Genomic DNA, 16,738 nt, shown 5'->3' with positions numbered 1-16,738 from the left:
AAAATGTTTAATGTTATCTTTAAAAAAAATTGTTTTTGAGAGAGAAACAGAGAATGAAATGGGGGGTGGGGGAGCAGAGAGAGGAGAGAGAGAGAATCCTAAGCAGGCCCCACACTTGAGCATGGAGCCCGATATGGGGCTTGATCTCACAAAGTGTGAGAGGGTGAGATCATGACCTGAGCTGAAACTAAGAGTCAGATGTTTAATCAGCTGAGCCACCCAGGGACCCCTAGATCTTATCTTGAAACTGAAAGGAGACCTTCAGAATTTTAACCTCTGTATATCACAGCCTTCTATTAAAATGAATTACATATACTTTGTCTTCTCTGCTAAACTAAATATGTGAATGACCTTTTTCCAACATGCCTGATTTTTTTCACACTGATTGGTTTGACGTTACAGATCAAACTACTCCCAGTTTCCACCCGTCTTTCCTCCTGCCTTCTACCTTTTAGATGTGCCTATCCTCATATAAACAAAGAACCTGCGGTCTTCTTGCACTTCCGGCCTATATCTCTGTGTTCTCTTGGTTTCCTTGCTTTGAAAGAACCACGTTTCTGTCATTGTTACCTTCAGTGCCTCTTCCTACTCACTACGTGTCTCAGTGTCGCACACTGGTTGCTCTGTCCTTTATTCACATGTCATAATTACGTACACATCAGACAATCGGAACTGTTCTAAACATTTGCATCACTCAGGTTGAAGTTCTGAAATACATACATGTGTATGTGTTACTGTGATTTACATATCAGGGCTATGGATTTGACCCTTTATTCAATGCCAAGGGCAAGGGGAAAAAGGTGAGACTTTGCAGATATTTAACAATTATTGGCTGGCAATATACCCTGAGTAAGTTTCTTTGAGCACTTGGAAACACAGAATGAATCTCCCCTGGCAATCTTGGTATACTAGCTCTTTAAAATGCATGCATTTGAAAGCTGCTCTAAGTTCAGATTAATTACAGAAAAAGCAGGCATTACCAGTTTCTATTGTCTGAGTATCAGGATGTCTTTCTTTTCCTGAAATTGCAGATTTGGAAGAGACGGTACTTATGTAACAGAATTGCTGAAACAATATTTTCTTTAGTAATTAAAATAGTGTTTGTTCTCTTTGCAAACGATTTGCTCTGGGAGCATCTTTTTTGATGATATACATTATAGTTTAGTAAACAGACTTCAGACTTCATTAAATGTAGCGCTTGGTAGGAATCTCAAATTTTAACCTGAAGTGTTTGCAGAATGAGGCATGATGTGGCTGTTTCTTCAAATGGACTCAAATGCTTAATTAGAAATTTGTGATGAAAACTTTCAGTTTTATAGTGTAAGTAAACAAAATGCCTCTAAGAATGATTAGGCAATGTTGCCTTTATTTTCTGAGAGAGAGAGAGAGACAAAGACAGAGACAGAGAGACAGAGAGATTTAAGCATGCTCCATGGTCGGTGCAGAGCCCGAAGCAGATCTCAATCCCTGGGATCATGACCTGAGCGGAAGTTGAGAATCTGACGCTTAACCCACTGAGCCACCCAGGCGCCCCAACGATGTTGCCTTTTATAAGTATTGTATGCCTGATACATCCTCTTTTCTTTAGTAGCATATAGTTCTTGAATGAGGAAACATCTTTCTAAGGGCCTTTCCAGCTTAGCTCTTCATGGTCATAGTTCTAACAGTAGAGAAAAGATTCAGGGACACATTTGACAAAGTAAGCATCTAGACAGGAACATAAAGAGCAAATGGCTGGCTTCCTGACCTCTATGTGATATATGAAATCAACAAAGAAAAAAAACTGCGTTATAATTATGAACATATTTTTTAACCAGAGGGAGCATGAGAAAGGGCTGTATTCTGAAGGCTGTTTATTCTGTAAATACGCTCATGTACACACAACACCTTTTTGATATATGATCAATGACAACAATCACTGAAAGGGCTCATAGGGAACATGGGAAATTTCTGATCTATGTTCTCATGTGGAAAGTGCTAACAGCAAAAATTTGCTGCAGCGTCCTGTAGTTCTGATTCCGTTCTGGCAGCCTGCAGGGAATTTTGAGACTTGGATCATTTCTGTTCCCAATTCTCACCACAATTCAAAAATATAATTAAATTAGTGACAAAGAACAGTTGTTCTCAGTGTCCCCAAATCCCAAAATGGACTGGATTAAAATATGACATGGAATTTCTCTGGATTCCCTTGTTCTCTTACCTATTCCAGAATCAGTTAATTATATGTTCCTTACCAATAATCCCCTATTGCACTCCCCCTGATTCTACTTGAATTTCCCTGGTGATTGTGACCTGTTTCCAAAATGTAGGCAACTATCACCAAATTATTTTTTGGTTCTTTTTCATGTGTAAAGTATATGGAGGAGACACAAAGACTATAAAAACTTGATCTGTGCTGTCATTAGGTCAAATTTCAGCGGATTCCTCAGGTTACGCGATAGCCACATTTTCATGGCTCTTTCATTCTTTATTATTTTCCCCAAAACAATTCTATATTTTCTACTTTTATCAAGCAGTCACTCTATTTCCACTAGGTTTCAGCAAATAGTCTTATTTTCTACATTGTTTACTATTATTATTAACTGCCAGGTATGATGTTAACTAATCTGAATGTATCCTAGAGTAAACACTATTATTAATTCAATTTTACAAATGAGGTGACTGCCAATAAAAAGTGTATGATGTTTGGACAATATTATTTTCTTAATATCATTTTTATTATCATGTGTGATTCCCTATTTCCAAATCAGAACAGTGAGATTTACTGCCCTGGGGAAGGAAGAAGGTGGGAACTACCAAGAACAAACCAGCTAGCTGTTGGTCAGCTTTGAGTCTCAGATCTTATGTTTTTGATTGCTTTAACTAGAAAATAGTGATGAAAAGCCCATGTAGTCAAGAGAGACATAAGTTTTAAAAATTTCTTTCTTATCTGCTAATATGTCTAGAGGTAGGTCAATGGACTTTATTTTAGCTATTTCTTAGTATCATGTCTTAGAACTGTGAGAACAGGAAGAAAAGCCCTCAATCTCCATGAAGATGACCTATGGGAATAAATATGTGTTGACCTGCATTTTCTGATTACTTCTGGATCCAAAGAAGAGAGTCCTGTTAGAAGAATTCTCAATTTCTCAGGGAGAAGAGGTCTTTTATTTCACTTTCTATTTGGAGCTTTTAACAAGAGTATCCTTTTCATGTGGTTGTACTAAAGCAGGCTTAGATTGTTTGGGGAGAAGATAGGGTTTATTTAGCTCTCCTAACCCTTTTTTTGGCACTCTGTAGTTGGAAAACAAACTATTTATTCCTGGTGTGTGTGTGTGTGTGTGTGTGTGTGTGTGTGTGTGTGTGTAAACTGGGCAGGTAATGTGGTAGTTAGCCTTGCTGGCTATTGAGAATGTCAGAAGCAGATGTTATAGGGGATTAAAAGCCCTTAGAGAGGAGGGCTGAAGGATGGGCTGGGCTGAAGGATGGGCTTCATAGACAAGATGCTAAAGAGAAATCAGGGCAAGTAGAACTATCAGTAGAATCAGTCAACAAAAGGATACGAATGATTTAAGAGGAGCATAGTCTAAATTAAGAACATAGATCATCATATCTCTTTCACACCTCTAAGAACATCTATAACACCTCTGCAAAGACTAGCAATGGTCCCAAGAATGTAGAATAGATCTCAGTAGCTTCCACCCTTAAATTTCATTTGCTTATACCCCCTGAATATTAACCCCCCCCCACCATATATCCAGATAACATCTTAAAAAGGAAAGGTAGAAATGGGATTACTTCTAAAAGGAGGTACATTTAACTGAGTCATGTAGACAGATACTAACTTCCTAAAGAGATCATCCAAATTGCTGAGCTTGGCTGAGATAACCAGATCAGAATTCAACCGGTGTCTCTCAACTCCAAAACATCCCTGGCCCTTGCCAGAGGGTTGGGAGCTAACAAGAGAGATAATTTTAGTTATGGGGAATTAAAAAGACAGATTCCTTTCCCTATCTAAGTGTGGTGTGAATAAATTGTCTTTAACAATTAAAGCTACATACTATGAGCTCTGAGAGCAAGGACCATGCCTTTTTGTTCACTGTGTGTGGCATCAGTGTCTGCTTAGTCACTCATCACATTTTTGGGATGTCAAGGTAATTTAAAGAACTTGTTCTTTTTCCTTTAAGGCAGAACTGTAATTATAATTTTAGATGCTAAAACTTCCAAGGCACCTCGTTGGCTCAGTTGGTCAGGTGCCCAACTCTTAATTTTGGCTCAGGTCATGATCTCATTGTCTGTGAGATCAAACCTGCCTGGGGCTCTGCGCTGTTGTGTGGTGCCTGCTTGGGACTCTCTCTTTCTCTCTGCCCCTCCTCCACTCACATGCAGGCTCTCTCTCTAAAATAGCTAAACCAAACTAAACTAAACTAAACTAAAATAACAACTAAAACTTCCACCACTGATCATGAACCCATTTCCTTTCACTTTTTTGGAGTCCACATATTTCAAACATTCTACTTTGTCCCAGCTGACTCAATCTCGATTTCATTAGTGAGTCTCCCTCTATATCTATAAACATGCAAACTTTGGCTCTTCTTAAACGAAGGAGTAAATTGAATGTACTTGAATATTTTGTATTCTCTATTCTGGGTATTCATTCAACTTCTGTCCCTTTTCAGACATTTTAATTGAGATTTACAGTACCTGCCGTCATTTCTCTACCTCTTTTTCTCTCTCCTTTTCTTCTGTGTTCTCCGTAGCTTCAGAAATCATACCTAAGAGCTAAGGACTAGTCTTAGTGACTACGGACACTGTTGATTTCCTGTTAATAGATGAAAGAGAATATTATTTTTTCTCCTTCCTCCTTGGCATCTCCAGAAATCTTGGCTCTGATCACACCTTCCTTATTGATGCTTTCTTCTCTCACAGATTTAGTGAAATACAATTATTCTAATTCTCTTCCCGCCTCTTGGTTAACTCTGTTCTGTTTTTGTCCAGACATAGGGCTGAACCTCATGAACCATGAGATCATGACCTGAGCCTAAACCGGGAATCTGACACTCAGTGACTGAGCCACCCACGCTCCCCTGCCTTGTTTGCTTTCTTCTCCTTGATCACAACACATTTCCTTTTCCATGGCTGGTTTAGTAACTGCTTTTCAACTATGCTGTATATACATGCCACCTCCAAATCTATTAGTTGTCTGAAGACCATCACTGTGAGAGCTTAAGAGCACAGGGTTTATATTAGACACATCCAGGGTAGTCTTAGCTTAGCTATTTAATCACTATCCTTGAATAAGTTCTAATCTTTCTAAATGTAAGTTTTATTATCTGTAAGAGTTGGATAATTACATTTACATCAAACTGTTGCTTGATGATTAAAAAATGAACCTTAAAAGTGGTGCCAATGGCTGGGATACAGTATATACTGATAAATAGTAGCAATTTTTATTCTTGGTTTTCTGGGCATGTATTTCCTTTTCCTTTTATTTCCCCTAAAATCATAAGCTTTCATCAGGGCTGAGTCAAAGTCCTACCTCTTTCAAGATATGTGTCATTTCCATTCTAGATTCAGGGGCTTACTTGCTCCTCTGAAGAAATTATAAAACATATACTGTCCATTAATTACAGGTTACTTTTGTACAGAGTTATTATTTGAAAGGTACTTCTGTTACATCATAAAAATGGTCATCATAAACACTATATAAGAAGAGTAAGTTCTCACTCATCCAAGGGTCAGCATAAGAAACTTCAATAGTATAGATCAGTCTCCTCTTAAATTTTGTGCTATGGAGATAATATATTTAATTTTTACATATGTTATTAAACAGACAATACATTGTTATTGTTTTGTTTAAATAGTAAATCATATATTAGAGAGATTTACATAATAAGAAAATTGTTATATAGTTACCAATGCAGTTACTATTTCCAGTTCCCTTCTACCCTTTGGGAAGGTCCACTTTTCTATCTGGGCTAATTTTCTTTGTAATCTAAGAACTTCCTTCAAAATTTTTTGAAGTAGGTATGCTGGTAATGATATTTTCAGATATTTTATGTGTGTAAAAGTCTTTATTTTTTTATTGCTGTCATGTTGTTTTGGAAAGATTATTTAACTAGGTGTAGGATTTTAGGTTGACAGCACTTTTCTTTCAGTATATTAAACATGTTACGCTCACATTGTTTCCAGTAAGAAATATGCTGTCATCCTTATCTTTGTTCCTTTGTATATAACATGCATTTTGTCTCTCTGCTTTAAGAGCTTTTTTCACACTATTTTTGAGCAATTTGATTTAGTTGTATCTTAGTGTAGTTTCCTTTGTATCTTTCTTTAGAGTTTTGTTGAGATTCTTGGATCTCTGGATTTATAATTATGCTCTAATTTGGAAGATTTTCAACCCATATTTCTTCAAATAATTCTTCTTAGTGTCATTCTTCCCTCTCTCTTTAGTGATTCCAATTATGTATGTATATTAGGCCACTTGAAGTTTCTCTCATTCCCCTGATTTCTCTCTGCTCATATTTTTAAGTTCTCTTTTTGCTCTATGTTGCATTTTGAATAGTATTAAGAGTTATGCTATCAAGTTCATTCATCTTTTTAATGTAAAATCTATTGTTATTGATTTTATTCAGTCCATGTTTCATCTTATGTGTTATAGTTTACTTCTTTATAAATTTACCTTGACCATTTTATCTTCCATGTCTTAACTGAACTTTTGAACATATAGAACGTAGTTTACAAAAGTGTTTTCATATCTTTGCTAATTCTTACATCTGTTCTGACTTATTTTCTATTTTTTCCTCATTATGGGTTGCATTTTCCCTGCCTTTTTGGCAAGCCTGATCATTTTTTATTGGGTATTAGACTTTGTGAATTTAACTTGTTGTTTGCAGATAGTTTATATCCCTATAAATATTGAACTTCATTCTGAGATGCAATTAAGTTCCTTGGAAACAGTTTGATACTTTCAGATGCTATCCTTAATATTATTTTTAGGTTTTAGGTAGCACAGGAGTAGCAATCAGTGTGAGGATAATTATTCTGTATGACCGAGGAAAGTGTTTTCTTCCCAAATACTCGTGAATACTAGAATTTTTCATTTCTCCCTGTTAGAAACAAACATTATTCTTAGCGGTATGTGAGCACTGGGCTACTACCACTAATTCTTTGAGAATGGTTTATTCTCTGGATTCAAATAATCTCCTTACATATATCTGCTGGTCTGTACTCAGCTGAATTCTAGACAGGGACTTTCTGCAGATCTCTGAATTTCTATTGTCTACTTTCTCTAGTAGTCTACCTTTGAACCCTTTCTATCTAGGCAGTAAGGTGGGAGCAATTATTGGACTCATATCATTTATTTCCTGTCTCCAGGGATCACTTTCCTTTACTGCCGGATGTTTATTGTCTTGAAAACTGTTGTCTCTTATATCTTATCTATATTTTTATTTTTCAGGTAGGAGTATCTTGACCTGTTATGTCATTTTGACCAGACTTATAAATCCCCTTCAAATGTGTTTTGATTTATCCTCATTTATAATCATTAAGGTGATTGAGTCAGGATTTAAACATGTTATTCTGACTGAAAACTATGTCTCTATTTCTCAATATAAATTTGCATACTTGACAAGAATTTAACATCACATATGCATAATACCTAACACACACATACAATCTGTGTGTATGTATATATACAAGTATATTCTTCGACTTGAGTGATATATTGCTAATTTGGTTCACTTATTCACACATTCATTTATTTTTATTGAGAGAGAGAGAGGGAGCATGATTGTGCATGCACACACACACACACACACACACACGTGAGTGGGGTAAGGTGCAGACGAAGAGGGAGAAAGAGAATCCCAAGCAGACTTCACACCTAAGACGGACCCCAATGCAGGCTCGATCCCATGACCCTGGACCATGATCTGAACTGAAATTAAGAGTCAGACCCTCAAATGACTGAGTCACCCAAGTGCCTCTCATTTATTTACTTTTTCAACATGTATTGAATACCTCCTTTATGTTCATCATTCTGATAAACATGAGGCATACAGCAGTGAAGAAACTGAGAGTTTTCTGCTCCTTAAGGGTGTTAAATTAAGGTGGGACAAACTATTCAATAAAGTAATACATTTCATTCTTTTTACTTCCCTCATAGATCCTGGTACACTGTGGGCCAGAAGATAGTTAAACATTCACTGAAATGTAATTTTAAATTTAAAAGAAGAGTCTCAGATGAATGAAGTTTTAAAATTCTAAATCTGTGTGTGTGTCTGTGTGTGTCTGTGTTTAGAAAAAGGCCTAATTTTCCTATACACATAATTTAAGGGGTTTGGCATTTTTTTAAAGTGAATAAAAGTTAGCTTAATATCTAAGAAATTCCCCGTACATGCCACCGCTCCACATATTCGTCTAAAATTCTTTGTTTTTTTTAATGCATCTGTTGATACTTATTTAATTCCAATATTTATTAAGTCAACTCTTTTCTTACAAAGATACACTTTCAAGTTTATAGTTCACATTTTTCATTTCTTTTATTTCTTAAGTCATTTGTTACAATCATAAAGTAATAAATAATTTACTTTTGTTAACTTGACTCCATTTGATTTTTTAATTATTTTCAAAAGTGGATTATTCCCTCTTTCTGGTGCTATATTCAAAGTATGAATAATACAAAACATGCAAAATATGAATAAACAAATATTTTCCTTAACTGCTATCAGAGCATTTATTATTCACACATATTAAATTTTCTGTAAGAAAATAAAACAAGGAATAGAAATCAAAACCTCTCTATACAAAGAAATCCTAATATATTTGCCCTTAATTGTGTCATTATAGAAACTCTTATGTATTTCTACATAATTTAGATAAGATGCAGTTACTTCAATGTGGATAAAGTATGATTAAAGGTATCCATATATATATATACTGAGACTTGTTGGGTCAGTCGGTTGAGTGTCCAACTCTTGATTTTGGCTCAGTTGGTAATCCCACAGTTCATGGGAACAAATCCCCTGTCAGACACAGTGCTAAGAGCACAGGGACTGCTTGGGATTTTCTCTCTCTCTGCCCCTTCCCTGCTTGTGTTCATGCTCTCTCTGTCCCTCTCTCTCAAAAGTAAATAAACATTAAAAAATTTAAATACCCGAATTGTCAATTTCTGAAATTTTAAATAAATATATTTAAACTTTCTGATTCAGTTTCCATATAAATACCAAACTAGAGTTCCATATTTGAAATTACCTTAGTTCTTGTACTCTATTCTTTGAATTGGAATTGCTATTTTAAAATTTTATATACGTATAATTATACCTAATGAGTTATATGTATAGTTCTGATGTGCATATTGTGGTTTATGTACATAATTGGAGAACTCAATTTATTATGCAAAGCTCATTATATAGCAATGAAAAATAGATTTATTAGTTTTTCTTTTGTTGTTGTTCAAAGATATCTTTAAGCAAAATCAGGGAACATGTGTCTAAATAAAAACTTTGTAATTAGACATATTCCTCTTTAAATATTTGGTAATAAAAAGGTAAATTTCTTTAGGTGCACAACATTGATTCAACTGTTCCATATACCTTCCTCAGTGCTCACAGTAAGTGTAGTCAATCATTTGTCAGCATACATTATTACAATATAATTGACCCTATATGCCCTATGCTATATTGTTCATCTCAGTTATACTTATTTTATAACTGGAAATTTGAACCTTTCATCCCCTTCACCTATTTCACTCAACCCCTTGCCCACCTTTCCTCTGGCAGCGACCAGTTTGTTCTCTATATTTAATAGTCTAATTTTTTGGTTTATTTACTTGTTTTGTTTTCTAGACTCCACACCTAAGTGAAATCCTATAGTATTTGTCTTTCTCTGTCTTATTTCTCTTAGCATAATGCTCTCTAGGTCCATCCATGTTGTCTTGCAGATGAAAATGACAAGATCTCATTCTTTTTATGGGTGAGTAGTATTCCATTGCATATATATATACCACATCTTCTTTATCCATTCATCAGTCAGTGGACATTTGGGTTGCTTCCATATCTTGGCTAATGTACATAGCCAAGAAACATAGAAACATAGTTTCTATGCTAGAAACATAGGAGTGCATATATCTTTATGAACTAGTGTTTTTGTTTTCTTCAGATAAATACAGAGTAGTAGAATTACTGGATCATGTGGTGTTTCTGTTTTTAATTTTTGAGGAAACTCCACACTATTTTCCATAGTAGTTGCACCAATTTAGATTCCCACTAACAGTGCCTATGCGTTCCTTTTTCTTCATCTCTTCACCTACACTTTTATTTCTTGTCTTTTTTATTCTAGCCATTGTGACAGGTATAAAGTGGTATCTCACTGTGGTTTAGATTTGCATTTCCCTGATGATTAGTTATGTTGAGCATATTTTTAGGTGTCTGTTGGCTATTTTTATGTCATCTTTAGAAAAATGTTTTTTCAAGTCTTTTGCCCATTTTTTAATCAGTTATTTTGTTTGTTTTTTGGTGTTGAGTTGTATGGGTTCTTTTTTTTTTTTTTTTCAAAAATTTTTAATGTTTATTTCTTTACTTTCGAGAGAGAGAATGAGAGAGACAGAGCAAGAGCAGGGGAAGGACATAAAAAGAGAGGGAGACACAGAACCCGAAGCAGCTCCAGTCTCTGAGCTGTCAGCACAGAGCCCAAGGTGGGGCTTAAACTCACAAACCGATAGATCATGACCTGAGCCTAAGCCGGATGCTTACCTGACTGAGCCACCCAAGCGCCCCTCTATGAGTTCCTTGTACATATTGTATATTTACTCCTTGTTAGATGTATCATTTGCAAATACCTTCTCCCATTCAGTAGGTTGCCTTTTCTTTTCTTTTCTTTTTCTTTGTTCTTTTTTGACAGTTTCTATTGCTGTGCAAAAACTTTTTATTTTGGTATAGTCCTAGTAATTTATTTTTGCTTTTGTTTTCATTACCCAAGGAAACATACCTAGAAAAATGTTGCTAAGGCTATTGTCAAACAGATTACCACCTGTTTTGTTCTAAGAGTTTTATGATTTCAGGTTTCACAGTTAGGGCTTTAGTTCAATTTGAGTTTATTTTTGTGTGTGGTGTAGGAAAGTGGTTCACTTTCATTCTTTTGCATGGAGCTCTCTAGTTTTCTCAGCACCGTTTACTGAAGAAACTTTTTCCCATTGCATATTCTTACTTTACTGTAGATTAATTGATCATATAAGCATGGATTTATTTGGAGGCTCTCTATCCTTTTCTTTTCTATTGATCCAAGTGTCTATTTTTTGCAGGAATACTATACTGTTTTGATTACTACAGCTTTGTAGTATATCTTGAAATCTCGGAATTTGATAATTCAGTTTTGTTTTACTTTTTCAAGGTTGATTTAGAAAGGTTAAAGTTTAAGAATACTTTATATTGAGGTCAGATGAATCTTAGCAGGTTTTTTTTTTACAACTTTTTTGTTGAAATGTATTTAATATATAACATTGTATACATTTAAGGTGTATCAATCTAAAAATTTCCATCTTCATTTTCGCTGAAATCTGTAACTAAGTACCACAGTCTTTCACTTTGTTTTATTTTTCTCCTGTGATTTGTCAACTAAAGGAGATCTATTTTCCTTTTCTAAACTGGTATGCAATTTATATGAATATACCCATCAAGATGTTTAGTCTGACTTTACTTCCAACGTGTCCTTCTTTATCTCTTTTACCTTCGGCTCAATTTGGAGTTTTTAGAGGCTATTTCAAAGGATCCCATTTCTTTATCGTTAAATGAAAAGTTTGTTGCAGTAAAACTTATTTCTTCCCTTATACCAGCAGAATGGATTTCACATGTAATCTTACAATATGCAAAAATATTGATTTTCATGTCTTCACAAGCATTTCAGTGAGGTGATTAGACCCAAATTGGTGTGGCTACCTCACTGCCAGAGATTTCTCCTGTGTCTGTGTCAGTGCTTCCAGCCTCTTCCTTTCATTCCCATAGTCTGTGACTAAAATTGAAAACTCCAGAGTTAAGCATTATGACCCAAGCTGGATCAATGAACTCTTCTCAATGGTGGGTTGACATTTGCACAGAGACAAAATTGGAGGTGCAAGTCTTCTTAGAAGCTCATAGCAGTGCCCCTGGGAGAAGAACCCTAAATCCATCCACCTTTTGCCCACGAACTTGCCTGGTTTCTAAGGATTCACTGATCATTTTCCTTCATGTTTAAAGTGACCCCACTATGCTTTCAATAAATGTTCTTTTTGCTTGTTAGGCAAGGTTAGTTTTGAGGTCCAAATCCAAGCAGTTATAAGCACAGGGGTTGAAATTTAGTGCACACAGATACTAGCTGTTGGTTTTGGTAACTTGGATGTTATTATTTTAAGGATGGGTGGACTATTTTTTATACTTGTAGTATTTATATTTAGTATTTATATTTATATTTTTCTGATCTTTGAAAATAAATGACTGAAGTGGCATGGTTCACATCAGAATAGATGAGTCCTCATTTTGAAAACAACCTTGATGAACGTATTTGGATGTAAAAATGAACAATCTTCCTCTTTTGGGGTACTCTGCAATAGAGGCCAAAGCAAAAGGGTAAGTTACTCCGAATAATAAAAATAGAATTTTGAGATTTTTTATGATCAAACCTGCCATGAAGGGTGAAAGATGACGCAGAACTGTAAGGGAGAAATCTTGTGACCTAATTATTATGGCCTGAGAAGGTGCTGGTTTCTAAGAAATCCATGGCGGGGAAAACCGAAGACAACTACCAGGTGTGCTGACATTGAAGTTGTTTTTGTTTCTGCTAAATGGTAGAACGAAAAATGATGTTAGTATTGCCGTGGCTTAAATGGAGTAAGAAGAGCTGTGCCCAACATGGAGTGGAGTGGGAACAGAAAAAAGATGGAGGCTGTAGGAGGGAGACTGATGGAGGGAATGGGCGGCAGTTAGTCTGAGGCTGAAGCAGGAGGTGACTCAGAGGACATCCTCCTCTGGAGTCCCTTGGAGATGAGCAGAAGGTCTCTGGGCTTCTCTTGGCTCAGGAAATGAGCATGCAACTATGTTATGTGGATATTTTAGGAAGGGTGGCCCCAGAATGTCGGAAGACTTGAGGCCACTCAAGCTGGAGGCTTATTCTTCACAACGTGGAAGTTTCCGAGAAATAAAAGTTGGCGATACAATGAAAGAGCTTACGCTCTTCTGTCATTGAGGCCGGTGAGGTTGGTAGCACCTTAAGTGAATCACTTTTTATTTCCTCAGTGGTCTCACAAACACATTAAATGCAAGTAATATATCTTTCCTGCTCAAGTTTATTCTTGATTTAGCTTCAGAATATTGACTGACATTACTTTTTAACAAAGACTTTAATTTTAGAATAGTTTTAGATTCATGGAAAAATTGTGAAGATTGTACAGACTTTGGTGATTGTCAATAAAGTTGCTAAAAATATTTAAATGCAGCTTTTCTGTGGACATAAGCTTTCAGATCAGTTGGGTAAATACCTAGCAGTAAGATTACTGGATCTTATGGTAAAATTACGTGTACCTTTGTAAGAAACTGCAAACACTGTTATTCAAAGTAGCTATATTTTTTTTGCATTCTCAAAAATAATGAATGACATTTCCTCTTATTCTAAATTCTGATCATAAATTAATATTGTTAGTTTTTTGGATCTTAGTCATTGTAATTGGGTTGTAGTGGTATCTTGTTTTAATTTGCATTTCTAAATGACAAATGCTGTCGAACATATTTTTACAAGCTCTTCTGCTATCTGTATATCTTTGTTGGCAAGTTGTCTGTTCAGATCATTTTTTTTTTTATTTTTTTTTCAACGTTTTTTATTTATTTTTGGGACAGAGAGAGACAGAGTATGAATTGGGGAGGGGCAGAGAGAGAGGGAGACACAGAATCGGAAACAAGCTCCAGGCTCCGAGCCATCAGCCCAGAGCCTGACGCGGGGCTCGAACTCACAGACCGCGAGATCGTGACCTGGCTGAAGTCGGACACTCAACCGACTGCGCCACCCAGGCGCCCCTGTTCAGATCATTTTAAAATTAGGTTATTTTCTTATTGTTAGGTTTAAGTGTTCTCCGTATATTTTGCATCTAAATCCTTTACCAGCTATCTGATCTCCAATTATTTTCTCCAGTCTATGGCTTGTCTTTTCATTCTTTCACAGAGCTTAAGTTTTTAATTCTAAAAAAGTCCAAACTATCAATTTTTTTCTTTAATGTGTCATTCTTTGGGTTTTACATATAAAACTCATCACCAAGCACAAGGTCACAGAGATTTTCTTTTAGAGATTTTATTGTTTTGAGTTTTACATTTAGGTCTTTGATCCATTTTAAGTCAGTCTTTCTGTAAAGTGTAAGGTAATGGTGAGATTTCTTTCTTTCTTTCTTTCTTTCTTTCTTTCTTTCTTTCTTTCTGCACATGGATATCCATTTATTGAAAAAATTATCCTTTCTCAATCGAATTGCCTTTGTAAAAATTCAGTTGCTTAGGTTTATGTAAAACTGTTTCTGAACTATCTAGTTCTATTGATTCATATGTCTATTATTTTGCCAATATCACAATCCTTTGAGTTCTGTGTTTTTCAATATTGCATTGGACAGTTAGGATCTTTTGCCTTCCCATGTGAAGTTTAGATCAGTTTATAGCTATTTATAAAAAGAATTTTCTGACATTTTGATTGAGTTTGCATTAAATTTATGGATCACTTGAGAAGAACTGTTATCTTAGCAATATTGAATTTTCCAACGCATGGACATTGTATATTGGTCCATACAGATCTTTGATGTTTTTCATCAGTAATTTGTAGTTTTCTACATACAAATTCTGTACATATTCTGTTAGCTTTATGCCTACATATTTCATTTGGGAAGTACTACAAATGGTATTTAAATGTTTTATCTTATTTTTTCATTGCTGGTTTATAGAAAAAAATGGACTTTTGTATATTGCTCTTAAATATACTGCAAATTTTCTATACTTGCTTATTGATTCCAGGAGTTTTCTTGTAGCATCTTTGGTCTACTACTTCATCTGGGAAAGAAAACAGTTTTATGCCTTCCTTTTTAATCTATAAGCCCTTTCTTCCTGCCTGCCTCTCTCTCTCTCTCTCTTTCTCTCTCTCTCTCTCTCTCTTTCTCCCTGCCTCCCTTCCCTCCATCCTTTTCTTTCTGTGGTTCTTTCTGTGTCTCTCTCTTTCCTTTTCTCTCTTCTTCCTCCTCACCCCCATTGTCTCTCTAATTTTTTTAAAAAGATTTGTCTATTTTGGGGATAGTGCAAGCAAAGGAGGGGCAGGAGAGAGGGGGACAGAGGATCCAAAGCAGGCTCTGTGCTAACAGGCTGACAGCAGTGAGCCTGATGTGGGGCTCAAACTCCACATGGAGTTTGCAGCCCCAGGGAATTTCTAAGCTTATTCCCCACTCTAAAGCACATTTTTTGGAAGTCCTTTGGTGAAAGAATAATATATTTATTTCTAAATAAACGTCTAAAAGTGTTTTATCTCACCTTCATTCTTGATTGATGGATAAGTTGGATCTGGAATTTTATATTTCTTGCTATTTTCCCACTGCACAGTGAAGAAATGTCTTTCTATTCAGGCATCTGCTGTGGCTGCCCAAAAGTCTGGTGAAAGTCGAGTTGTCATATACTTACAGTTCATTTGACTTTTCTTTTAACTCTTTGCCCTGGTGTCCTGCAATTATTGTACAATGCACTTGTCGGTTCTTCTCCATCCTGCATACTCTGCTTCTTCCAGCTAAATACTCATAGATTTAATCCATTTGGGAAACTTTTCTGAGTAATGACTTTTTAAGAACCTCTTCTCTCCTATTCACTTTTTGTTTGCATTTTCCCCCCTCATTCCACTTCAACATATGTTGAACCTTATCATCCTATTCTTTTGTCTTCTCTTGAATGAGTCCATTTCTTTGTGTCTCTGTATTTCTGTTTTATATTTTTTTTCAAGGCGCATAATTTATCGTACTAATTGAGTATTACATGATGAGTTGGCATTAGCTTCTCCACGCATGGGAACTTAACAGATGAGGTACAGCTTAAAATCTGTTAATGTTCCGTTCATAGCTGGTGTATTTTTATACTTCAACTTGAAGTATAAGACCATCAAAGCGATGCCTCGATATGTGGCCAGTACACAATTCATTCTACCTGTAAGAGTATAAGAGTTGAAATATTATTAGATACCACTGAAATGGAATGAGGCATCAGTTTCTGGACCTTCCATGATTTCAGTCTTTATAAGAGGCACCAATTCCACTTGCTCTTTATATTTGTGTCATTTATTTCCTATAATTATTACTAATCTATTTTCCAGTTCATTCAGTTTCTCTGTAGTTGTATGTAATCTGCCATTTATCATGCCCAATGAGGTTTTAATTTTAATGGCCCTAAATTTCATTTTTAGAAGTTTTTATAACTTAGATTTACTTAGAATATGTTTCTTGTTTTTCCAAGCCGCCTTATTCGTTCAGTATTTTTTTATATTATATTTTTATATTATTTTAATGCTTCTCAACCCACATTTAAAAAATAATTCTTTGAATTGTTTCTCTTATCTATAGTTCTGAGGCTGTAAGGTCTCAAATTAATCCTTTATGATGATTTTTCCTTAGTGGTTTGTAGTGCTTCACTGCTAAGTCACTATTGCCTAGGCCGTTATTTCTGTTGGATTTGAAAGTCTCGCCAAAAAAAAAAAAAAAAAAAAAAAAAAAAAAAAAAAAAAA

General features: G+C 35.4%; 1 long non-coding RNA gene and 1 pseudogene across 2 annotated transcripts; one reads left to right on the top strand and one right to left on the bottom strand.

The window, feature by feature from the left end:
* The first annotated feature begins 713 nt into the window (after window positions 1-713).
* On the top strand, window positions 714-8,238 carry LOC132682713 (uncharacterized). 2 transcript variants are annotated; one of them, XR_009611823.1, is made up of 4 exons: window positions 714-800; window positions 2,996-3,180; window positions 4,047-4,133; window positions 8,147-8,238. It is a non-coding gene; the product is annotated as an uncharacterized LOC132682713 (long non-coding RNA). The 2 variants fall into 2 exon arrangements; XR_009611822.1 differs by having other exon boundaries at window positions 2,983-3,180.
* Window positions 8,239-16,032: 7,794 nt separating this feature from the next.
* Window positions 16,033-16,239, bottom strand: LOC132684235 (ATP synthase F(0) complex subunit k, mitochondrial pseudogene; annotated as a pseudogene).
* Window positions 16,240-16,738: the final 499 nt, after the last annotated feature.

This window comes from Panthera onca, chromosome C2 (assembly GCF_046562875.1).
Source record: "Panthera onca isolate mPanOnc1 chromosome C2, mPanOnc1 haplotype 2, whole genome shotgun sequence".
NCBI classification, from domain to species: Eukaryota; Metazoa; Chordata; class Mammalia; order Carnivora; family Felidae; genus Panthera; species Panthera onca.
Note: the sequence above shows the minus strand (reverse complement) of the source record. Positions and strands in the feature narration are given on the sequence as shown.